Genomic DNA, 25,469 nt, shown 5'->3' on the forward strand with positions numbered 1-25,469 from the left:
TCTGGAAGAACTGGTGACAGCCATAATATGAGCTTCACTGTAGACTGAACTCGCACCTGCTGTAGGCTCGGCTATATACACATCCACATGGAGCCATGAACCCTGCCCGTGTTGGGGTACTACTAGTGAAGCCAGAGTGTTACATCAATTTTTTGTACCCGTTGTTTAACCACTTTGACTTCATATTAAGCCCCTCTCTATACTCCTCTCTCGGAAATGGCTCAAGGCAAATTTAAGCATGAAACGCCAATTCCTCCTGTACTCTTGTTCATGCATTAACCCAATAGTATCAGTGGCTTTTAGCTTATATATATTGGCTTCAGTAATTGGGGAAACTCTGTCTTTGAAATCTGTTAATCATTTTATTAAGATAATGTATAAATGGAAATTCTAGGTATTTGTATTTTTTAGTAAATTTATATTTTAGGTCTGTATATCTGAAAAACTCTACAAGTGCATGTTCTCATGGTAAAAAAGGTTTGTAGATATCCCTTGGTAAAAAAAAACTTTGATGTGGATTGCCATCTCAGCTCAGGGATATAGACTCTCCCTGTCTGACCTTCATTAGCAGCCACTTAAGGCCACGTTTATACGCTCAATATTTGGTCAGTATTTTACATCAGTATTTGTAAGCCAAAACCAGGAGTGGAACAATCGGAGGAAAAGTATAATAGAAACATATGCACCACTTCTGTACTTATCACCCACTCCTGGTTTTGGTTTAAAAGTACTGATGGAAAAATAATCACCAAATAGTGAAAGTGTGAACGTGGCCTAAGGCTGAGGCTACATGGTGACATTGGCCATAACACAAGTTGCATGGTCATATGCCTCTGCTAAATCATAGAATTATCCAGGTAAATGGGGTCATATTGTGACCTGAAAGTCACTGCGACAGCAACAATCAAGTTGCAAGAAATATACATTTTTTCTACTTTTTCCGACTTGAATGTTGCAGTACCTTGTGGGTCATAAAGTGATCCTATTCACTTTAAGAGGACATATACCAGGATGGGGAATATGTATACCAGGATTGGGCTCAGTATAAAGGACATATACAAGGATTTGGGATGTATAGTGTCATGTAAAAGTTTGGGCACCCCTGGTCAAAATTAATGTTATTGTGAACAGCTAAGCAAGTAGAAGATTAAATGATATCTAAAAGGCTTTAAATTAAAAATGACACATTTCCTTTGTATATTAGGCAATATAAAAATTACAAAAAGGAAAATGGGCAGATGCAAAAGTTTGGGCACACTGCATGGTGAGTTTTCTAGTAGTACCCCTTTTGTAAGTATCACAGCTTATAAACGCTTTTTGTAGCCGGCCTCTTTCAATTCTTGTATGAGGGATTTTCATCCATTCTGCCTTAGAAAATGATTTCAGTTCTGTGAGATTCCTGGATCGTCTTGCATGCTCTGCTATTTTGAGGTCTAGCCATAGATTTTCAATGATGTTCAGATCAGGAGACTGAGGGCCATTGTAAAACCTTCAGCTTGTGCCTTTTGAGGTAGTCTATTGTGGATTTTGACATGTGTTTAGGATCATTATCCATTTGTAGAAGCCATCCTCTTATCTACTTCAGCTTTTTTACACATGGTATTATGTTTGCATCAAGAATTTGTTGAAATTTCATTGAATCCATTCTTCCCTATACCTGTGAAATGTTCCCAGTGCCATTGGCTGCAGCACAACCCCAAAGCATGATTGATCCATCAATCAGTTGTCGAGTAGTAATGGACGAACCCTTGGATATTCAGGTCAGGCGGGTTCAGCTGAACAGTTCTGTTCGGATACCATAACAGTACCTGAACCTGGACCCCATTCAGATGAATGGGCAACCCGAACAACCATTGTTTGTCACTCTGTCATCTGCACGACAGCGCGGCAAACACTGCCTCTGATCGGCGGCAAACACAGCCTCTGATCGGCGGCAAGATCATTGCAGCTGTTCAGAGAGCTGCAGTTCTCATGTTGTCAGATGACAGTGTGAGCCAGCCGCTGTGACTGGAGGTAAAAAGTTTAATTCCAGTAACAGGTGTCTGCAGTTCACTGTAAGAAATTTCTCACGGTGAACTGCGGTGAACTCCCGGAGCTCAGCGCTGCACCGTGAGACTGTTTCTCACCGTGCTAGCGGTGATCTCACTGAGGTCACAGCAATTTATTAGCCTGGCTCACAGCAAAGAACTACAGTAACCTCAATTACGTCATTGCTAGTCACTGATGCTGCGCTCACCGCAACTCATTCTCCCATGGTTATCAGCCTGGACGGTCACATCTTGGCACTGTCCAGGTTGGAAATCACTCATCGCAGACATGGATTACGGCATGGGACAGTATGTCAGACATGTGAGGGTTATGGTTTTTTTTATTTATTTTTTTACATGAGACCAGGGCTTCAATGGAATGCGATTAGGTGAGTATTATTGATGTTTATTTTCTGGGTTTTTTTTTTTTACAGGGGACGAGGGTTGCAATGGAATGGGCTGCTGCTGTTCTCTGTGCTGGACTTGTTGCTGCTGTTGCTGGAACTGCTGCAGATACTGCTGTTGCTGAATTTGTTGCATAAGTAGCTTGTCTCCTGCTGGGCTTTCACAAGATGATTAGTCAGGTCTTCCAGGCTGTCTGACGTTGCCTCCTGGCTTATGGCCGCCTTCACCCAGGACATGCGATTTGTTCACAGCCGTCACACAGGCTTCCTGGGAAATTTCCCGCACTTCTAGCACCAACAGTGGAGGGTCGACACAGAAACACTGTTTCTTTATATCTTCCACTGGTTTATTATATACATGTGGCATAAACCAGTGCAAAGTAAAAATAAAAACGTCCCTTCGGGCAAACAGGAAAACAATACAAAATTGTAAACAGTCTGTATGGCTGTTGGGATCTGCTCGCTCAAGATTACTATAAATATGAACACCACTCTGGAGTAGGCCTCTCCAGGCACACTGAACACTGAATGGCTCAGAATGCTGACTATTTACCTTCTAAACCCCACCCTGGGGAGGAGATATAATGAACAGTCTCCCACCCGCTCTTCAGCTGCTCACTTAAAAACCTAGCCCTTACCATGGCTGACTAACCCCTCTCAACATTTAGTGTGCTAAAACAAAATTCGGTCTTCTAGATTTCAAATCACTGAAGCTGATAGCCTCAGTGAAACATATCTCCCCTCCTGTATTTCTGGATGGTGAGATGCCTGCTCTAAATATTGTACCAGGCCCATCAGACTCCAGAAGGCCGCAGCCAGTTAGAGAGCAGGTCGAATTGTGCATTATGATGACCTCAAAACTGCAAATGACCCATATATTGCTGTTGCACATGGGCCATCTGTGGTTTATGTCTGCTCCTGAGCAGCGGCAATCAGTGATCTTTGGCTGTGTGACTTGTGTCAACACCAAATCACTCCCTGACAAAGCAACATGTGAAAGGCATGTTGGAGTGTGGGATGGCTGCGCCAGCACATCCAGCGTGAGCACTGGTTAGTATTATTTACTCTCTATACTTTAAGCATGAACTTATCTGTAATACTTGAAAGGCACTATGCAATTTTTGGTACTCACAATACTTTTTTGATAATCTTGTGAATTATTATCTTGTGATCATGTTACTGATGAATTTACTCGGAATATATAAATGATATTGTATACCTTCTGCCATTGGCAATACTTTTTTGTGATCATATCATTGACATTTTGTTGTGAACTTCCTGTCTGCTGTTTGTGCCTCCAGTGCAGATTCCGGGGAAAATAGGGAAGCATAATCATGATGATTGTTAATAAAATATACAGTATATTTGCACTGCACTTTATACCAATTGATGTTATATAGAACTAGCTATTGAACCGTTCTACGCCCGGGTGGCGAGCATTTATATTGGTATATGGTCTCCATCCTGCGCCCTAATCTTGTCATGTGCTGCTCCCATCCTGCGTCCCCATCCTGTCATGTGCTGCTCCCATCCTGCGCCCCCGTTCTGACATGTGCTGCTCCCATCCTGCGCCCCCATTCTGACATGTGCTGCTCCCATCCTGCACCCCCATTCTGACATGTGCTGCTCCCATCCTGCGTCCCCATCCTGTCATGTGCTGCTCCCATCCTGCACCCCCATCCTGACATGTGCTGCTCCCATCCTGCGCCCCCATTCTGACATGTGCTGCTCCCATCCTGCGCCTCCATTCTGACATGTGCTGCTCCCATCCTGCGTCCCCATCCTGTCATGTGCTGCTCCCATCTTGCGCCCCCATTCTGACATGTGTTGCTCCCATCCTGCGCCCCCATTCTGACATGTGCTGCTCCCATCCTGCGCCTCCATTCTGACATGTGCTGCTCCCATCCTGCGCCCCCATTCTGACATGTGCTGCTCCCATCCTGCGCCCCCATTCTGACATGTGCTGCTCCCATCCTGCGCCTCCATTCTGACATGTGCTGCTCCCATCCTGCGCCCCCATTCTGACATGTGCTGCTCCCATCCTGCGCCTCCATTCTGACATGTGCTGCTCCCATCCTGCGCGCCCCATTCTAACATGTGCTGCTCCCATCCTGCGCCCCCATTCTGACATGTGCTGCTCCCATCCTGCGTCCCCATCCTGTCATGTGCTGCTCCCATCCTGCGCCCCCATTCTGACATGTGCTGCTCCCATCCTGTGCCCTCATTCTGACATGTGCTGCTCCCATCCTGCGCCTCCATTCTGACGTGTGCTGCTCCAATCCTGCGTCCCCATCCTGTCATGTGCTGCTCCCATCCTGCGCCCCCATTCTGTCATGTGCTGCTCCCATCCTGTGCCCCCATTCTGACATGTGCTGCTCCCATCCTGCGCCTCCATTCTGACGTGTGCTGCTCCAATCCTGCGTCCCCATCCTGTCATGTGCTGCTCCCATCCTGCGCCCCCATTCTGTCATGTGCTGCTCCCATCCTGCGCCCCCATTCTGACATGTGCTGCTCCCATCCTGCGCCCCCGTTCTGTCATGTGCTGCCCTATTCTGTCATGTGCTGCTCCCATCCTGCGCCACCGTTCTTTAATTTGCTGCTCCCATCCATATGCCCCATACGCTGCTCCATAAAGGTTTATGGCCCCCATAAAATGCTCCATAGTATATGCCCCCGTACACTGCTCCATTATGGTTTATGGCCCCATAAGATGCTCCATTATGGTTTATGGCCCCATAAGATGCTCCATTGTATATGCCCCGTATGCTGCTGCAACATATTAAAAAAAAAAATACCATACTCACCTATGGTCGCTGGGCGCCGAGTGCTGGGGGGCCTGAGCAGGCGGGGACACCGGTGCGCTGTGGGGGTCAGGTACCGGTATCGCCGCCAGCTCAGGCCCCCCAGCACTTACTATATTCACCTGGCCCCGTTCCACCGCTGCGCGCCGCCATCTGGCTGTGACTGGTCAGTCAGAGGGCGGCGCCGGCGTGCATTAAGCGCGTCATCGCACCCTCTGAACTGAAGGTCACAGGCCGAGGACCGGGAAGATGGCGGCATGCAGCGGTGGAACGGGGCCAGGTGAATATAGCACATACTTACCCTCCTGGCGGTCCCTGCTTCTCTGTTGGAGATCGCGGTGTGCGTTCAGTGTTTACGCATACCGTGATCTCCTGGGAGCGTCAATCTGTGAGGCCCAGACTGCGCCGGCGCTTGCGCTTGCGCAGTCTATAAAGGCTTCAGACAGAGTGACGCTCCCAGCGTTATATTATAGATTTGCTTCCTTGGACTCCTGGTAATCTATTCTATGGAATTAAAATCCTTTGTACTTGCTGGTCAGTTACAGTGCTGTGTGCTGACCTGCTCCTCTTTGGATTTATTATATGTTTTTTGTTTTTTTATTGTGCCCTGTCATTCTTCCTTTGTTAATAGTTTGTCCTTGTTTGGTGTCTATATTTAATAAAATAAAATGAATATAATAAGAGATTATTGGTAATTCATTTTCAAGTGTTTTTGTCATTTTCATCTGTGGTTTATGTCTGCTCCTGAGCAGCGGCAATCAGTGATCTTTGGCTGTGTGACTGTGTCAACACCAAAGTCACTGTGCAGTCCTAGTCTAAAGGTTAATTAACCAGGAATGTCTCTCTCTGTCTATGACTGGTGTAAAAGCATTAACATTCATACAACATATGACATATCAAGTCGTTTTGCTACTGAAAATTGTTAAAAACTGTTTGATGAATCTGTTCCTATGTCTTTAATGGAGACATCAGAGCTACTGATTTATAAATGTGTGTCCTACTACTCTTCTCACCTGGATACAATAACTAAATGGCCATCAGAGCTGTGCAGAAACAGTTCACAGACTCAATTTTATATAAAGCCTCAGGGTGCTGATCAAACTACAATATCACTTATAAAAACTTGATGTCAGCTCACCTAGTAGCTCTATGCTCATCGACCTGGGGCCAGACACCGGCCTCGCCCTGGCCTCACATCAAGAAAAATAGAAAACATTGGAATCTGGCTCAACAGGACTGGATTTTTCTTTTCTTTTTCAAAAGAAAATATAGTGCATGCAAAAGAAAAATTTACATGGTCAACATGACCCAGTCGACGTGTTTCGACTCCACTAAGCAGTCTTACTCATGAGTAGACTGATGTCGACCGTGTAATTTTTTCTTTTGTATGCACTATGTTTTCTTTTCAAAAAGAAAAAGAAAAGGAAAATCCAGTCCTGTAGAGACAGAATCCAATTTTTTCTAAATTTTTTCTATTCTACAATATCACTGCATGTGTAAGGGTATGACAGAGACTGTCATGTGCCTCTTCCTGTTAAGACAGCGTTTATACAAAGTGTGTGATTTTATTGAATTTTTATGATATGTGAAACTGCATAGAGTTTTATAGGCACTTACAGTCATGGCCAAAAGTATTGACACCCTTGCAATTCTGTCAGATAATACTCATTTTCTTCCTGAAAATGATTGCAAACACAAATTATTTGGTATTATTATCTTCATTTAATTTGTCTTAAATGAAAAAACACAAAAAGAATTGTCCTAAAGCCAAATGGGATATAATTCCACACCAAACATAAAAAAGGGGGTGGACAAAAGTATTGGCACTGTTCGAAAAATCATGTGATGCTTCTCTAATTAGTGTAATTAACAGCACATGTAACTTACATGTGGCACCTAACAGGTGTTGGCAATAACTAAATCACACTTGCAGCCAGTTGACATGGATTAAAGTTGACTCAACCTCTGTCCTGTGTCCTTGTGTGTACCACATTGAGCATGGAGAAAAGAAAGAAGACCAAAGAACTGTCTGAGGACTTGAGAAACCAAATTGTGAGGAAGCATGAGCAATCTCAAGGCTACAAGTCCATCTCCAAAGACCTGAATGTTCCTGTGTCTACCGTGCGCAGTGCCATCAAGAAGTTTAAAGCCCATGGCACTGTGGCTAACCTCCCTAGATGTGGACGGAAAAGAAAAATTGACAAGAGATTTCAATGCAAGATTGTGCGGATGTTGGATAAAGAACCTCAACTAACATCCAAACAAGTTCAAGCTGCCCTGCAGTCCGAGGGTACAACAGTGTCAACCCGTACTATCCGTCGGCATCTGAATGAAAAGGGACTGTATGGTAGCAGACCCAGGAAGACCCCACTTCTTACCCCGATACATAAAAAAGCGAGGCTGGAGTTTGCCAAAACTTACCTGAAAAAGCCTAAAACGTTTTGGAAGAATGTTCTCTGGTCAGATGAGACAAAAGTAGAGCTTTTTGAGCAAAGGCATCAACATAGAGTTTGCAGGAGAAAAAAAGAGGCATTCAAAGAAAAGAACACGGTCCCTACAGTCAAACATGGCGGAGGTTCCCTGATGTTTTGGGGTTGCTTTGCTGCCTCTGGCACTGGACTGCTTGACCGTGTGCATGGCATTATGAAGTCTGAAGACTACCAACAAATTTTGCAGCATAATGTAGGGCCCAGTATGAGAAAGCTGGGTCTCCCTCAGAGGTCATGGGTCTTCCAGCAGGAGAATGACCCAAAACACACTTCAAAAAGCACTAGAGAATGGTTTGAGAGAAAGCACTGGAGACTTCTAAGGTGGCCAGCAATGAGTCCAGACCTGAATCCCATAGAACACCTGTGGAGAGATCTAAAAATGGCAGTTTGGAGAAGGCACCCTTCAAATATCAGGGACCTGGAGCAGTTTGCCAAGGAAGAATGGTCTAAAATTCCAGCAGAGCATTGTAAGAAACTCATTGATGGTTACCGGAAGCGGTTGGTCACAGTTATTTTGGCTAAAGGTTGTGCAACCAAATATTAGGCTGAGGGTGCCAATACTTTTGTCTGGCCCATTTTTAGAGTTTTGTGTGAAATGATCAATGTTTTGCTTTTTGCTTCATTCTCTTTTGTGTTTTTTCATTTAAGACAAATTAAATGAAGATAATAATACCAAATAATTTGTGATTGCAATCATTTTCAGGAAGAAACTGAGTATTATCTGACAGAATTGCAGGGGTGTCAATACTTTTGGCCATGACTGTATGTACTCTGTTGGCACTAATGCACTCTGTTAATGTAATGTATTGTGATACATGCCCCTGTGCATGAAATATGTCTGGGCCGCCCTCCTTTTATGGCGACAAGGTATATATATATATATATATAGCCACACACACATGTATAGATATTACATAGTCTCCTTTATTATGTATATTGCCGTCCCTTAATATACAGTGCCCTCTCCTATGTACAATACAGTTGCCCTTGCATGTTGGATTATATAGAGTCCTGTTTTTTATTACATACTGTCCTGTCTTGTTAGCTGTATAATGCAATGATGGCTGATGGAGCATGGAAAAGCTTCTTTCTAATGGAGGAGCTGATGGACTGATCGTTGGGTCACTGGCTCCTCCATCAGCAGTATCTAAAAAGGGATGGAACTATGTAATAAAAGAGGGCACTGTGAATAACAAAATGAACAAGAATACACTATGTAAGAGACAGTGCTGTGCATAGCAGCAAAAGAAGCTATATAATAAGGGATGGTACCATATATAACTAGAGACGATGGTCCATAATAAGGGATGATGTTATACATAATAAAAGAGGAAACTATGTAACTAAGCATGGTGTTATACAGAATTAGTAAATACCCTATATACTAAGGGACTGTGTTATACATAATAAGTATGTACACTCTACTAAGGGACTGTGTTAGACATAATAAGCGATAATAATGTCTTCCTCCACCTCGCCCTGTTCCTAAGTCCATTATAAGTCCCCCTTCCTCCCATCCCAATCCCCCACACCCCTCATTGTCCTCCTCCCCCGCATCCCATTATTGTCCTCTCTCCCATCCCATCATTGCCCTCTTCACCACCTCCATCATTGCTTTCTCCCCCACCAACCCATATCATTGCCCATTCCACCACCTCCATCATTTCCTCCTCCCCACCACCCCATCATTGTCTTTTCCCCCCACCACCCCATCATTGCCCATTCCACCACCTCCATCATTTTCTCCTCCCCCACCACCCCCATTATTGCCTTTTCTACCACCATCATTGCATTCTCCCCCCCACCCCATCATTGTTATTTCCACCACCTCCATCATTGCTTTTTCCCCCACCACCCCATCATTGCCCTTTCCACCACCTCTATCATTGCTTTCTCCCCTAACACCCCATCATTGCCCTGTTCATCACCCCCATCATTGCCCTTTCCATCACCTCCGTCGCAGCCTTCTTCTCCACCACCCCATCATTGCCTCTTTCCCCACCACTCCCATCATTGTCTTTTCCACTACCACCATCATTGTCTTCTCCCCACCTCTATCATTGCCTTCTCCACCACCCCATCATTGCCCATTCCACCACCTCCATCATTTCCTCCTCCCCTACCATCCCCATCATTGCACTTTCCACCACATCCATCATTTCTTCCTCCACGTCCCCATCATTGCCCTTTACACCACGACCATCATTATCCTTTCCACCACCACCATCCTTGCCCATTCCACCACCTCCATCATTTCCTTCCCCCCTCCAACCCCATTATTGCCCTTTCCTCCACCTCCATCATTTCCTCCTCCCCCACTACCCCCATCCTTGCCCATTCCACCACTTCCATTATTTCTTCCTTCCCCACATACCCATCATTGCCCTCTCCATCAACCCATCATTGCCTTCTCCCCATCAGCCCCATCATTACCCTCTCCTCCACCTACACACACACAGACACACACAGCACCATTCATCCCTCTGCATGTTCCCCTGCAGCTCTACGCACACGCACACACACACACACACAGCACCTCTCACCTCTTTGCTCGCTCTGCTGCAGCTTCACCATCGCCTACCTCTCTCTGGCACAGCCGACCGCTGAATGATGACGTCATTCAGTGGCGCTGCTGTCTGTGTGAGAGGAAGCGCGGGCAGGAAGCAGGACAGATTGCTGCAGCTCCGCTGCTATTTTCTCTCGTAGGCAGCGGAGCTGCAGGGATCTGTCCCTGTCCGCCGCACAAGAGAGCAATCTGGCCAGGGCCCCCAAGAGCCTTGGGGCCAGATAAACAGGCCAGATCGCCCTTATTATTAGCCACCCTGCAAGGGCCCCCCTCCACCTCCAAGCCCCGGTGCAGCTTCACAGGCTGCACATGCGATATGTCCACCCATGTGTAGCATATAGGGAAAGTACAGGATTAAGTTTAGAGCACCAGGTGTAGGATAGTACTCATAGTTTAGATTAGTAATGGGAAAGATTCAATTGTGGGCATCTAAGATATAACAAGTGGAACACAGGGTTAGATACAATTAAAACCAGCCCGGCATGGGAGGCGTAAGGGTCATATAAAAAGTGGAGCACTTCCTTTGTAGATGGAGTTGGAGAATAGATTTCAGATAGATAAAATTCTAGCAGGACGGCACATTAAGTATAAACTGTTTGGCAGTATGAGAATGTTGGCAACTGTCTTTAGTTAACATTCCAGTAACATCCGGGGCCTACGGCCCAAACTAGTCTCTGGGAGGCATGCCTAATTCTATGCCTACAAGAAGCTGGACAGGAAAACATATGAGGGAGATTGGAAAAGTCTTACAGAAACTGTCAAGTCGGACACAGTATCCTGGGGGCCAAGGGAGCCATTAAGTGAAAGGATAGCTTAGACTGAACAAAAGGAGGACATGGAAACTTACTGTGCTGTAACATCAATTGAACTGCTAAGTAAAGTTGGACTGTTTGATATGAAGCGAGTGTCCCCTGATTTGTGTGTGACTGTTCCTGGACCAAAGGACATGGATGCAGCGGAGGCCTCTGGCCTGAATGTGAGTACACTGCATTGTACACAACAAGACACTAAGGGACTGGGACACTGTTTATTTGTGGGTTTCCAGAGTATGGGAACGCATCCCCTCGACCATGACTACCGTCCTCAGCACCTTAAACCTGCAACAATAGCCCCTACTAAAAACACAATATATTTATGAGTATCTTATTAAAATCTTATTACTATGCCCAAGTAGTTGAGTATTTAAATAAGATATTAATAAATATATTGTGTTTTAGTAGGGGCTATTGTTCTATGCAGTGATATTTCTGTACTGAGACATAAGGCAGAGGTATGTGGCATGTCTCTACACAGACACTAGCATGCATGTTACAGGGGTTGTCCCATGATCATACATTGATAATATTGCACAGTGATTTTCACAACAAATATGCAGTTTACCTAATTAAAAATCCTCTTGGTCCTCAAGAACGTAAGGATGTTTAATTCTATAGTTTACTGCTCATTGCCTAGGTTACATGCCACCTCTGCAGTCGGTTACAGGTGGCTGGTTTCCTAGGAAGGGATATGTGTTTGAAAGCTCTTTGCTACATAGAGCCAGCAAGTGCCGCTCTGAATCTTGCTAGATCCCGCGAGCCTCCATATTTCTGCGCTCATCAAATGCTGCAAAGTCAAAGCCACCTATGTTGGCAACATCAGAAAACACCCAACTCGGACCAGCAGCATTACCATGTCACTTGCCTGAACTGTCGATCTTTAGAAAGTACAACCCCTACACGCAGGGAGCTGGGTGGCCTATAAGCGGTGCACACCTGAAGACAGAACATGAGAAAAACCCTTAAAGGGAACCTGTCACCCCGTTTTTTCAGATTGAGATAAAAATACTGTTAAATAGGGCCTGCACTGTGCGTTACAATAGTGTATGTAGTGTACCCTGATTCCCCACCTATGCTGCGAAATACATTACCAAAGTCGCCGTTTTCGCCTGTCAATCAGGCTGGTCAGGTCAGGTGGGCGTGGTGACATCGCTGTTTCTTCCCCAGCTTTCCGTTGGTGGCGTAGTGGTGTGCGCATGTCCAAGTGCCGAATCCACTGCACGCAGGTGAAGAAAAAGCACGCGATCTGCGCTATTACCCTTGTCATCGGTGGGGGCGGCCATCTTCCTGAGGCCGCGCGTGCGCAGATGGAGTGCTCTGCTGCACGGGGCTTCAGAAAAATGGCCGCGGGATGCCGCGCGTGCGCAGATGGAGATCGCGGCGGCCATTTTCCTGAAGCCGAGATGCAAACTTTTTTTTTTATCTCAATATGAAAAAACGGGGTGACAGGTTCCCTTTAAAGACTAAATAGGCACTTGTTACTGGACGTGTTGAGCTCATTGCTAACTCCTTTCATTACAGAATGTTCAGCTAAGAGGGAACACTGCCAACCGCCAACATAATATTCATGGACACATTATACTAGGGCAGAATATCAGGATATCAAGGGGATTGGGGGCAAATCTTTCTGTTTATGGGCAGCATAGTGGTTATTCTAAAGCATTTAACTGAAATTGAAGAATAAAAAAACCTTTATTGTCCTTTAGACTACGTTCTTGCAGCAGATTTTACAGTTTAGCATAAGAAATGTCATGTACGTTGTGAAAAATAACGTCATCGGAAATTGACAAGAGCTGTGGGTTTGTAATCTGTAGCTTCCTGCTTGCCGAGGTGTGGTGTGCTCCTGATTGAGTGACCATGTGGACCAGCCACATTGTTGCAGCACTGTCCTGAACTCTGCTCTCTCCGATGCTGCAGGCAGAGACAACGTTGCCTCCTTAGCATCAGAGCATTGCACTGCAGCGAACCAGCCAGCTTCACAGCCGAGCTTACAAGATCTATTGGAAAGAGCTTGTAAGCATTGCGCTCCTTTCCTAGGTTTCTGCCTATTGACCAACGGTGGATTTTTAATAACAAGCAAATTGCAAAGTTACTTGTTTTTATATTTTTTTACAAGCACTTTGCAATTTTATCCATTTAAGAATATGAGAATAATCCCTTATAAATTGTTGGAAAGCTTTCAGAAAAATATTTTTCTTTTTTTTTTTTTTAATTGTAATTTTTATTGAATTTTTTTTCTTCAAATTTTACAAGAAAAGAAAAAATAATCAGATATTTTAGATTTTTCACTATCATTTATAGGTTAACAACCAATCTTATACTATAATAATAGTTAAACATTTTTCTGAATAACATCTTAAGCATAATCTAATCTATTACTTATGCAGTTTAACCTGTTGTCATTGAAATCTTGTAATATACAGTACAGACCAAAAGTTTGGACACACCTTCTCATTTAAAGATTTTTCTGTTTTTTCATGACTATGAAAATTGTACATTCACGCTGAAGGCATCAAAACTATGAATTAACACATGTGGAATTATATACTTAAAGGGACTCTGTCACCTGAATTTGGAGGGAACAATCTTCAGCCATGGAGGTGGGGTTTTTGGGTTTTTGATTCACCCTTTCCTTACCCGCTGGCTGCATGCTGGCTGCAATATTAGATTGAAGTTCATTCTCTGTCCTCCGTAGTACATGCCTGCACAAGGCAATCTTCCCTTGCGCAGGCATGTACTATGGAGGACAGAGAATGAACTTCAATCTAATATTGCAGCCAGCATGCAGCCAGCGGGTAAGGAAAGGGTGAATCAAAAACCCAAAAACCCCGCCTCCATGGCTGAAGATTGTTCCCTCCAAATTCAGGTGACAGAGTCCCTTTAACAAAAAAGTAGGAGAAAGCACAACTAACCGACCAAATAGACCAAAAAAATAATTTTTATTATGTTACAATCATGACAATAATTAGAGTATAGTAGCGAGAAAAGATTACAGGTAATTAAAATTTATGTGGAGTATAAAATTCAGGTATATTTTACCCGGATACTGAAAAAAACGACACACTCAGGAGACTAGTATATATGTAAATATTGGAGCACTAATAAAAGACGGCTAGATATAGGCAACAGAAGTATCAAAAAATGCTACTGTCTAAGTTAGGGTAATAGAAATGGCATGATTATTCCATAAGGATATCGGAAGGAGATAAGGGGCGCAGAGTCTAAGTGTAGGTGAATATTCACAGCAAGAAATATATATTGTTGCACTCACCCTCTGGATATACTCGTATTATTGTCATGATTGTAACATGATTGTAACGTAATAAAAATTATTTTTTTGGACTATTTGGTCGGTTAGTTGTGCTTTCTCCTGGTTTTTAATGTTTTTGATCTGACTGTCCATGGTAAAATATATCAGTCCTTCACATGGTTGTAACATTTATATATTACATTAATTTATTTATACAGGCAATACTCTCACTACCACATGTATCATTTAGTCTGCATATTTCTTTTTAACAAAAAAGTGTGAAACAACTGAAATTATGTCTTATATTCTAGGTTCTTTAAAGTAGCCACCTTTTGCTTTGATGACTGCTTTGCACACTCTTGGCATTCTCTTGATGAGCTTCAAGAGGTAGTCACCGCAAATGGTCTTCCAACAATCTTGAAGGAGTTCCCAGAGATGCTTAGCACTTGTTGGCTCTTTTGCCTTCACTCTGCGGTCCAGCTCACCCCAAACCATCTCGATTGGGTTCAGGTCTGGTGACTGTGGAGGCCAGGTCATCTGATGTAGTACCCCATCACTATCCTTCTTGGTCAAATAGCCCTTACACAGCCTGGAGGTGTGTTTGGGGTCATTGTCCTGTTGAAAAATAAATGATGGTCCAACTCAACGCAAACCAGATGGAATAGTATGCCGCTGCAAGATGCTAAGGTAGCGATGCTGGTTCAGTATGCTTTCAATTTTGAACAGTGTCACCAGGAAAGCACCCCCACACCATCACACCTCCTCCTCCATGCTTCACGGAAGGAACCAGGCATGTAGAGTCCATCCGTTCACCTTTTCTGCGTTGCACAAAGACACGGTGGTTGCAACCGAAGATCTCAAATTTGGACTCATCAGACCAAAGCACAGATTTCCACTGGTCTAATGTCCATTCCTTGTGTTCTTTAGCCCAAACAAGTCTCTTTTTTTAACTCAAATAGTTTTTTATTAAGTATAAGATTTCAGTTAAACATTGGACATTAATACATGAATTTTCCAATTTTCCCTAACATTAACCCCCCTTACCCACCCTACCCCCTCCTTCCCATGTAGACAGCTCACGCTCTTCTCTTAACATGTCTTGTAACAGTATGTACATTATCATTATGAAGTGCCTTCCATTATGAACATATAGATCATTATTGTATAGGCGAAACCACATCAGGCCTATCTTCCCTTAACCTCCTCCTAACCCAATTCCAGCCAAGGCGTCCACAATTTGTCAAACAAGACCATTTTCCCATTTTTCTGATACACTCCCCTTTCCAGGGCAATAACCTGTCCCACATATTTAATGTATTCTTCCCTCGAGGGAGGCTCCTCTTTAATCCAGTTTCTTGCTATGACTTTCCGAGCCATGTATAGTAATCTAGCGTAATCTAACTTGTTATCCACAACTATCTCCTCTACATATCCCAACACGCACACCACTGTTTCCCCTGGAATTACACATCTGTACGCCCCTTCCTCAACAAGTCTCCTTGGTTTCCTAGCAGCTATTATATTATGAAGGCCTGCTGCACAAAATCTCCTCTTAACAGTTGTTGTAGAGATGTGTCTGCTGCTAGAACTCTGTGTGGCATTGACCTGGTCTCTAATCTGAGCTCCTGTTAACCTGTGATTTCTGAGGCTGGTGACTTGGATAAACTTATCCTCAGAAGCAGAGGTGACTCTTGGTCTTCCTTTCCTGGGGCTGTCCTCATGTGAGCCAGTTTCATTGTAGCGCTTGATGGTTTTTGCTACTGCACTTGGGGACACTTTCAAAGTTTTCCCAATTTTTCGGACTGACTGACCTTCATTTCTTAAAGTAATGATGGCCACTTGTTTTTCTTTACTTAACTGCTTTTTTCTTGCCACAAATTCTTGCTTACAAATTCTAACAGTCTATTCAGTAGGACTATCAGCTGTGTATCCACCAGACTCCTGCACAACACAACTGATGGTTCCAACCCCATTTATAAGGTAAGAAATCCCACTTATTAAACCTGTCAGGGCACACCTGTGAAGTGAAAACCATTCCTGGTGACTACCTCTTGAAGGTCATCAAGAGAATGCCAAGAGTGTGCAAAGCAGTCATCAAAGCAAAAGGTGGCTAGTTTGAAGAACCTAGAATATAAGACATATTTTCAATTGTTTCACACTTTTTTGTTAAGTATATAATTCCACATGTGTTAATTCATAGTTTTTATGCCTTCAGTGTGAATGTATAATTTTCATAGTCATGAAAATACAGAAAAATCTTTAAATGAGGTGTGTCCAAACTTTTGGTCTGTACTGTATTTAAATATCTGTTGTTCTATTTTCTTTATAAATAAAATAGTATTTTGTAAAATAAGAAAATCATTCAATAAAGAAAAATTTTAAAAAATGTTGTTGGAAAGCTGAGTGACAACTGAAACAGTCACCAAAACCATGTCGACCAGCTTTTCTTGTGACTGGAATAACATATTTATGTAGCAATGCAGGAGAGGTGGAACAGGGAGGTATCACATCACACTTAGATCCGACATTCATGGACGGTGGGTGATATGGCGGCCATATACATTGTCAGTGCTCTGAACCTGCCTATGAACATATCTGACACTATGCGATTCAGGTATGTGTGTAATTTTGAGGGACGTGCGCTTTAAACAGATAAATATCATAATTGACATTATATCCTCCAGATCGTGTGCGTTCTACATTTATCTGCCACATCGGCGCATGGACAAATAAGCCAGGAGAGATCATCTCTCTGCAAATCGGCAACATAGGGCGAGACGTAATATTCATCAGAGGCAGTCCGGGTGGGCCACACCTGTGCCGGAGCCCTTCTCTCCTCTCTCCCTGCCAGGCTCACACGCAGGTGCTGTTTATTTGTCCCCCACCTGTACATATTTACAAATGGTAAATTAAATATGGAAAGGTTAATTGGGAATGTGCCATGAGACTCTGCCGCTCACCATCAGACCCCCAATCTCCACAAACAGTGTGATCCCGGCATGTGCTGCATGGGAATGTGTTACTAATATAGATATGACAACCATCAGATCATTGATTTTTATCTCATTCTCTAATAAACCTGCAACAACATGTAAGGAAAATGTTTAGATGACAATTCCCTAATAGACTCACTCCCTTTATAGCAGGAACAAGGGACCGCAGGACATGGGGACCGGGGAGACCCCGAGCATTGGAGTTTTCATTATGTAATTGTGCAGTTTATTTTTTCTAGGTGCAGACTGACAGGCTAGAAAACAAGCATGTTACTAGCCACATACTGAAATGGTATGGAAAATGCTGGACAATTCCAGACCCAACGCCTTTATATAAAGCTACTTAAAACTGTATTTCTGAAGAATCCTTTTTTTAGGATGGCATATACTAAGTGCAGGCTGATCGGTGTGTGCAATCTGTTGGGGAATCCAGCTGCAAGTGTTCACTGCAGCGCCTCCTCAGGGGAAATTAAGCATAACATCGCAAGAGTTCCATATTCATTGTCAGGCGTGAGGGGACCTGTCGCATGCCATCCCCTGAAGACAACAATTGTAGTGTAAATATGAGCATGTATTGTATTTTTATTATATAATGTAATATATAAAATGCATAGAATGTTATAGGTACTGATGCTGATGTGTGGGTGCTGTATTGGTAATACCTAAGATAACCTGGTACACTTAGCTCAGGGGTAAGGCCATTCTAGAACATATCATAGTGTTTAGTTACTGGTAGATAGGAACATTAGGGCAGATATGCAGTGGTGGACCTTATTAGTGTACATCAGAGGAACAGAATAGGATACAGTTAAATGTTTGGGACCAGCTCATCATGGGAAGGGGTAGGTCAAGCAAAAAGGGGAAGCATCTCCTGGTTTAAGTCAGACAGTGTTAGTATTTGAGGTTGGTGACAAGTTCAGGTTAAAGTGGAAGTGGGCTGGAGGCATATAGCGTTCTGACAGCATGAGGTTGTACCGAATTTCCTGCGGACATTCCTGTAATGTCTGGGGCCTATGACCTGAGTTAGACACTGGGAACTATTCCTTATTCCCTTCCATACAGAGGAAGCCAGACAGGGAAACGCGTGAGGGAGACCAAGAGGATCTTGGGAGTGCTCTGGGGCCTGCCAGGAAATCCCTGGGGCTGACAGGGGGATCAAGCATAGGGATATTCCGAGCTGAACATAGGTAGAGGCTTGAAATGTGCTGAATTGATGAAACTGGAGCGTGCTGTGTCGAAACTGCGTGTTAAAGACTGTTGCATCTGAACTGTCCAGTAAAGCTGAATTTGTTATAACGAAACGGGTTTCCCCTGATGTGTCTGTGGCTGATGCTACACCAAAAGAAGTGGATGCAGTGAGTACACTGCATTGTACACAGCACAATGTTGATGGACTAGGACAATGTTTTTTTGTGGGGTGCTAGGGCGTGGAACAGCGGCAGCTCGCCCATGGCTACCACCCTTGGTACCTTACACAGGTAATGCACAAACGAAGCAAGACCTCCAGAGCGGGAGACTCTCTCCACGTTATCTATCTAGTTGAGGGTTCTCCTAAACTCCACTCTAGTGACTCTGGAATTGCCTTAAAGAGGTGGTCCGAAATACGTACAACTCAATTTTCATCCTAAATCCCTATTTATTTAATGCCATAATCTAAACTTCTTTCTAAAAACAAATCCCTAACTACACTATCTAACAGCTTTTCTTTTTTTTTTCTTTTTTAGAATTTCCTGTATGAGGACGCTTTGTTTGAGAATCCCAGTGCATGCTGGGATATTCTAGGGAAGAGGCATCAGGAAACAGAGGCTACAGTCACTGCCAAAGCCTCTGCCCCCTCCCTAAAATGAAGCCTTATCAGTGAAGGTTATTAAGTGAAGCTTATTTCAGGGGCTGGGCTAGTCCCTGCACCAGGGCCGGCTCCAGGTTTTTGAGGGCCCCGGGTGAAAGAGTCTCAGTGGGCCCCCCCTTTAACACATACCACGATTCATGATCGCATATAAACACAGCCATGTAGTATATAACACAACCCACGTAGTATATAGCACAGCCACGTAGCATATAACACAGCCGCATAGTATATAGCACAGCCAAAGTAGCATATAACAGCCCATATAGTATATAGCACAGCCACATAGTATATAACATGGCCCACGTAGTTTATAGAACAGCCATCTAGTATATAGCACAGCCCACGTAGCATATAACAGCCCACGTAGTATATAACACGGCCCACGTAGTATATAGAACAGCCATGTAGTATAAAGAGACACTTGCCCCATATAGTGCTGCACAAACGTTATGCCCCATACAGACACTTGCCCCATATAGTGCTGCACAAACGTTATTGCCCCATAAGATGCTCGATATGTTGCCCCATTTGCTGTTGCTGCGATAAAAAAAAATCACATGTCACTGCAGAAGACACTGAAGAGTCAGACAGAACGGCGGCTGGAACGAGGAACAGGTGAATATCGCACAGCGCTGCGCACCCCTCGCCGTTATACTCACCTGCTCCTTGCGCTGTGCAGTCCCTGCTTCCCGGCGCTGGCAGCTTCTTCCTGTATTGAGCGGTCACCGTTACCGCTCATTACAGTAATGAATATGCGGCTCCACCTTTATGGGAGGTGGAGCCGCATATTCATTACTGTAATGAGTGGTACCATGTGACCGCTCAGTACAGGAAGAAGCTGGGGAGCCGGGCACCTGCAGGGACCGCGCCAGCCGCCAGGAGTAGGTGAATATAATTAGACAGCCCCCGGCCGCCCCCCCTCCTGTTGTGAATTCTGTGGCAGAGTTCACTCCTGTGGTCACAAGTGGTACTTCGGCTGATTCTCTCTGGGAGCTTCCGTTTGTGGAGGAAAGTGGTACTGCAGCTTCTGAGTTTCCTCCCTCAGGTGATCTGGTGAGGTCGTTAACTGCTTCTCTACTTAACTCCACCTAATGCTTTGATTCTTGCTTCCTGTCAATGTTCCAGTGTAGGACTTGTGTTTCTCTGGATCTTTCCTGTGGCCTGCTGCTCTGCATAGCTAAGTGCTTCTTTGCTATTTGTTGCTATTTTTTCTGTCCAGCTTGTCTATTTGTTTTGCTGGAAGCTCTGGGACGCAAGGGGTGTACCTCCATGCCGTTAGTTCGGTACGGAGGGTCTTTTTGCCCCCTTTGCGTGGTTTTCTTTAGGGTTTTGTGTAGACCGCAAAGTTATCTTTCCTATCCTCGTTCTGTCTAGAATATCGGGCCTCACTTTGCTGAATCTATTTCATCCCTACGTTTGTCTTTTCATCTTACTCACAGTCATTATATGTGGGGGGCTGCCTTTTCCTTTGGGGTATTTCTCTGAGGCAAGGTAGGCTTATTTTTCTATCTTCAGGCTAGTTAGTTTCTCAGGCTGTGCCGAGTTGCATAGGGAGCATTAGGTGCAATCCACAGCTGCCTCTAGTTGTGTTTGGAGAGGATTAGGAATTGTGGTCTGCAGAGTTCCCACGTCTCAGAGCTCGTTCCGTTATTTTGGGTTGTTGTCAGATCACTGTATGTGCTCTGATCGCTATGTACATTGTGTTCCTGAATTGCCTAACACAACAGTACAGGAAGCCAAAAGTACTAATGTTTCTCAATAGAGGGAAAAAAGAAGTTCTGAGACCATTTGTTTTCCTTTGCACTGTGTTTTGTCTTTTTTTTCCCCTAGACATTTGGGTGGTTCAGGACACAGGTGTGGACATGGATATTCAGGGTCTGTGCTCTTCAATGGATAATCTCGTTATAAATGTACAAAAGATTCAAGACTTGGTGGTTCAGAAGCCTATGTTAGAACCTAAAATTCCTATTCCTGATTTGTTTTTTGGGGATAGAGTCAAGTTTATGAATTTCAAAAATAATTGCAAGCTGTTTTTGGCCTTGAAACCTCACTCCTCTGGTGACCCAGCTCAACAAGTGAGAATTATTATTTCTTTTTTGCGTGGGGACCCTCAAGACTGGGCATTTTCCCTTGCGCCGGGAGATCCTGCATTGGGTAATATTGATACGTTTTTCCTGGAGCTCGGATTGCTGTACGATGAGCCTAATTCAGTGGATCAGGCAGAGAAAAATTTGCTGGCTTTGTGTCAGGGTCAGGATGAGATAGAGGTATACTGTCAGAAATTTAGAAAGTGGTCTGTACTCACTCAATGGAATGAAGCTGCGCTCGCAGCGATTTTCAGAAAGGGTCTCTCTGAAGCCCTTAAAGATGTAATGGTGGGATTTCCTATGCCTGATGGTCTGAATGAATCTATGTCTTTGGCCATTCAGATCGGTCGACGCTTGCGTGAGCGTAAAGCTGTGCACCATTTGGCGGTATTACCTGAGATTAAACCTAAGCCTATGCAGTGCGATAGGACTTTGTCCAGAGTTGAACGGCATGAACACAGACGTCTGAATGGTCTGTGTTTCTACTGTGGTGATTCCACTCATGCCATTTCTGATTGTCCTAAGCGCACTAAGCGGTTCGCTAGGTTTGCCACCATTGGTACTGTACAGTCAAAATTTCTTCTGTCCGTTACCTTGATATGCTCTTTGTCATCATATTCTGTCATGGCGTTTGTGGATTCGGGCGCTGCCCTGAATTTGATGGACTTGGATTATGCTAAGCGTTGTGGGTTTTTCTTGGAGCCCTTGCAGTGTCCTATTCCATTAAGAGGAATTGATGCTACACCTTTGGCCAAGAATAAGCCTCAGTACTGGACCCAGCTGACCATGTGCATGGCTCCTGCACATCAGGAGGATATTCGCTTTCTGGTGTTGCATAATCTGCATGATGTGGTCGTGTTGGGGTTGCCATGGCTACAAGTCCATAATCCAGTATTAGATTGGAAATCCATGTCGGTATCCAGCTGGGGTTGTCAGGGGGTACATGGTGATGTTCCATTTCTGTCAATTTCGTCATCCACCCCTTCTGAGGTCCCAGAGTTCTTGTCTGATTACCGGGATGTATTTGATGAGCCCAAGTCCGATACCCTACCTCCGCATAGGGATTGTGATTGTGCTATCAATTTGATTCCTGGTAGTAAATTCCCAAAAGGTCGATTGTTTAATTTATCCGTACCTGAGCACACCGCTATGCGCAGTTATGTGAAGGAATCCCTGGAGAAGGGGCATATTCGCCCGTCATCGTCGCCATTAGGAGCAGGGTTCTTTTTTGTAGCCAAGAAGGATGGTTCACTGAGACCTTGTATAGATTACCGCCTTCTTAATAAGATCACGGTTAAATTTCAGTACCCCTTGCCATTGTTATCTGACCTGTTTGCTCGGATTAAGGGGGCTAGTTGGTTCACAAAGATAGATCTTCGTGGTGCGTATAATCTGGTGCGAATTAAGCAAGGCGATGAATGGAAAACTGCATTTAATACGCCCGAGGGACATTTTGAGTATCTAGTGATGCCGTTCGGACTTGCCAATGCTCCATCAGTGTTTCAGTCCTTTATGCATGACATCTTCCGAGAGTACCTGGATAAATTCCTGATTGTGTATTTGGATGACATTTTGATCTTCTCGGATGATTGGGAGTCTCATGTGAAGCAGGTCAGAACGGTTTTTCAGGTCCTGCGTGCTAATTCTTTGTTTGTGAAGGGATCAAAGTGTCTCTTTGGTGTGCAGAAGGTTTCATTTTTGTGGTTCATCTTTTCCCCTTCTACTATCGAGATGGATCCTGTTAGGGTCCAGGCCATCCATGATTGGACTCAGCCGACATCTCTGAAAAGTCTGCAAAAGTTCCTGGGCTTTGCTAATTTTTATCGTCGCTTCATCTGCAATTTCTCTAGTATTGCTAAACCATTGACCGATTTGACCAAGAAGGGTGCTGATTTGGTCAATTGGTCTTCTGCTGCTGTGGAAGCTTTTCAAGAGTTGAAGCGTCGTTTTTCTTCTGCCCCTGTGTTGTGTCAACCAGATGTTTCTCTTCCGTTCCAGGTCGAGGTTGATGCTTCTGAGATTGGAGCAGGGGCTGTTTTGTCGCAGAGAGGTTCTGATTGCTCAGTGATGAAACCATGCGCTTTCTTTTCCAGGAAGTTTTCGCCTGCTGAGCGAAATTATGATGTGGGCAACCGAGAGTTGCTGGCCATGAAGTGGGCATTCAAGGAGTGGCGTCATTGGCTTGAAGGAGCTAAGCATCGCGTGGTGGTATTGACTGATCATAAGAACTTGACTTATCTCGAGTCTGCCAAGCGCTTGAATCCTAGACAAGCTCGTTGGTCGTTGTTTTTTGCCCGTTTTGACTTTGTGATTTCGTACCTTCCGGGCTCTAAAAATGTGAAGGCGGATGCTCTGTCTAGGAGTTTTGTGCCCGACTCTCCGGGTTTATCTGAGCCGGCGGGTATCCTCAAGGAAGGAGTAATTGTGTCTGCCATCTCCCCTGATTTGCGGCGGGTGCTGCAGAGATTTCAGGCTAATAAACCTGATCGTTGCCCAGCGGACAAACTGTTTGTCCCTGATAGGTGGACGAATAGAGTTATCTCTGAACTTCATTGTTCGGTGTTGGCTGGTCATCCTGGAATCTTTGGTACCAGAGAGTTAGTGGCTAGATCCTTTTGGTGGCCGTCTCTGTCGCGGGATGTGCGTACTTTTGTGCAGTCCTGTGGGATTTGTGCTCGGGCTAAGCCCTGCTGTTCTCGTGCCAGTGGGTTGCTTTTGCCCTTGCCGCTCCCGAAGAGGCCTTGAACACATATCTCTATGGATTTTATTTCTGACCTTCCCGTTTCTCAAAAGATGTCAGTCATTTGGGTGGTCTGTGATCGCTTTTCTAAGATGGTCCATCTGGTACCCTTGTCTAAATTGCCTTCCTCCTCTGATTTGGTGCCTTTGTTCTTCCAGCATGTGGTTCGTTTGCATGGCATTCCAGAGAATATTGTTTCTGACAGAGGTTCCCAGTTTGTTTCGAGGTTTTGGCGAGCCTTTTGTGGTAGGATGGGCATTGACTTGTCTTTTTCCTCGGCTTTCCATCCTCAGACTAATGGCCAGACCGAACGAACCAATCAGACCTTGGAAACATATCTGAGATGCTTTGTTTCTGCTGATCAGGATGACTGGGTGTCCTTTTTGCCTTTGGCTGAGTTCGCCCTTAATAATCGGGCCAGCTCGGCTACCCTGGTTTCACCGTTTTTCTGCAATTCTGGGTTCCATCCTCGTTTCTCTTCAGGACAGGTTGAGTCTTCGGACTGTCCTGGTGTGGATACTGTGGTGGACAGGTTGCAGCAGATTTGGACTCAGGTAGTGGACAATTTGACCTTGTCCCAGGAGAAGGCTCAACTTTTCGCTAATCTCAGACGCCGTGTGGGTCCCCGACTTCGTGTTGGGGATCTGGTTTGGTTATCTTCTCGTCATATTCCTATGAAGGTTTCCTCTCCTAAGTTTAAACCTCGTTTTATTGGTCCGTATAGGATTTCTGAGGTTCTTAATCCTGTGTCTTTTCGTCTGACCCTCCCAGATTCTTTTTCCATACATAACGTATTCCATAGGTCATTGTTGCGGAGATACGTGGCACCTATGGTTCCATCTGTTGACCCTCCTGCCCCGGTTTTGGTGGAGGGGGAATTGGAGTATATTGTGGAGAAGATTTTGGATTCTCGTGTTTCAAGACGGAAACTCCAGTATCTGGTTAAATGGAAGGGTTATGCTCAGGAAGATAATTCCTGGGTTTTTGCCTCTGATGTCCATGCTCCCGATCTTGTTCGTGCCTTTCATGTGGCTCATCCTGGTCGGCCTGGGGGCTCTGGTGAGGGTTCGGTGACCCCTCCTCAAGATGGGGGTACTGTTGTGAATTCTGTGGCAGAGTTCACTCCTGTGGTCACAAGTGGTACTTCGGCTGATTCTCTCTGGGAGCTTCCGTTTATGGAGGAAAGTGGTACTGCAGCTTCTGAGTTTCCTCCCTCAGGTGATCTGGTGAGGTCGTTAGCTGCTTCTCTACTTAACTCCACCTAATGCTTTGATTCTTGCTTCCTGTCAATGTTCCAGTGTTGGACTTGTGTTTCTCTGGATCTTTCCTGTGGCCTGCTGCTCTGCATAGCTAAGTGCTTCTTTGCTATTTGTTGCTATTTTTTCTGTCCAGCTTGTCTATTTGTTTTGCTGGAAGCTCTGGGACGCAAGGGGTGTACCTCCGTGCCG

This window comes from Ranitomeya imitator, chromosome 2 (genome assembly GCF_032444005.1).
Source record: "Ranitomeya imitator isolate aRanImi1 chromosome 2, aRanImi1.pri, whole genome shotgun sequence".
NCBI lineage: Eukaryota > Metazoa > Chordata > Amphibia > Anura > Dendrobatidae > Ranitomeya > Ranitomeya imitator.